Source organism: Hyla sarda, chromosome 6 (assembly GCF_029499605.1).
Source record: "Hyla sarda isolate aHylSar1 chromosome 6, aHylSar1.hap1, whole genome shotgun sequence".
NCBI lineage: Eukaryota > Metazoa > Chordata > Amphibia > Anura > Hylidae > Hyla > Hyla sarda.
The window spans coordinates 14,747,925-14,749,226 of NC_079194.1; the positions used below are offsets into that span (position 1 = coordinate 14,747,925).

The following is a 1,302-nucleotide window of genomic DNA, read 5'->3' on the forward strand; positions in this document are numbered from 1 at the left end:
AGAGAGAAAGACAGAAAGAAAGAGAAAGAAAGAGAGAAAGACAGAAAGAAGAGAAAGAAAGAGAGAAAGACAGAAAGAAAGAGAAAGAAAGAGAAAGAAAGAGAGAAAGACAGAAAGAAAGAGAAAGAAAGAAAGAGAGAAAGACAGAAAGAAAGAGAAAGAAAGAGAAAGAGAGAAAGACAGAAAGAAAGAGAGAAAGACAGAAAGAAAGAGGAAGAAAGAGAGAAAGACAGAAAGAAAGAGAAAGAAAGAAAGAGAGAAAGAAAGACAGAAAGAAAGAGAAAGAAAGAAAGAAAGAGAAAGAAAGAGAGAAAGACAGAAAGAAAGAGAAAGAAAGAGAGAAAGAGAGAAAGACAGAAAGAGAAAGAAAGAGAGAAAGACAGAAAGAAAGAGAAAGAAAGAAAGAGAGAAAGACAGAAAGAAAGAGAGAGAAAGAAAGAGAGAAAGACAGAAAGAAAGAGAAAGAAAGAAGAAAGAGAAAGAAAGAGAGAAAGACAGAAAGAAAGAAAGAGAAAGAAAGAGAAAAAGACAGAAAGAAAGAGAAAGAAAGAAAGAGAAAGAAAGAGAGAGAAAGAAAGAGAGAAAGACAGAAAGAAAGAGAAAGAAAGAAAGAAAGAGAAAGAAAGAGAGAAAGAGAGAAAGAGAGAAAGAAAGAAAGAGAAAGAAAGAAAGAGAGAAAGACAGAAAGAAAAAGAAAGAGAGAAAGACAGAAAGCAAGAGAAAGACAGAAAGAAAGAAAGAAAGAAAGAAAGAAAGAGAAAGACAGAAAGAAGTAAGCAGCATTTTCTTAATCCATTACAGTGAATGGGATTGAGCTGCAGTACTACACAAGGAAAAAAATAAATAAATAATATATATAAAATGTATACATATATGTATAATAAATAGCAGCATAATGAAGCGTTTTACGCCAATGCGTTTCATGTAGCGGCCGCCTCACCTGGGTGTTCGGTGCAGATCACAGAGCAGCTCCTGGTCCTGAACTAACTGCAGCTTGTCAGAAGAGGCAGCTATATAGCAGTGACCTCCCCCTACACTCCCCTTCTGTATCTCCATCCTGTTTCTGGGGTGGGGACGGGGTTAACTCCCTCAGGACCGCTACCCAACTTCCACTGAACAGATAATATAGTCACAGAAAACACCTTTGCGCTTATGTAAGATCTAGGCAAGAAAAAAAAGTTCTGCCAGTATTTTTTTTACTTGATTTATATTATTGTAAATATAAAGTTTCAACATTGCCAATTTTTTATTTTTTTATTTTATTTAATTTTGTTAAAGAAAAAGTTTCTGAACGTATCCAGG

At 34.8% G+C, this 1,302-nt stretch overlaps 1 protein-coding gene across 1 annotated transcript in view; it reads right to left on the reverse strand.

Annotated features, from left to right (window-relative positions):
• The window catches only part of LOC130275348 (calcium-activated chloride channel regulator 1-like), a 50,687-nt gene extending 49,717 nt beyond the window's left edge, over positions 1–970 (reverse strand). The window contains exon 1 of the mRNA XM_056523216.1: positions 941–970. The gene's annotated coding sequence lies outside the window, so the exon portion shown is untranslated. The remainder of the gene's footprint in view (positions 1–940) is intronic.
• Between the last annotated feature and the right edge of the window lie 332 nt (positions 971–1,302).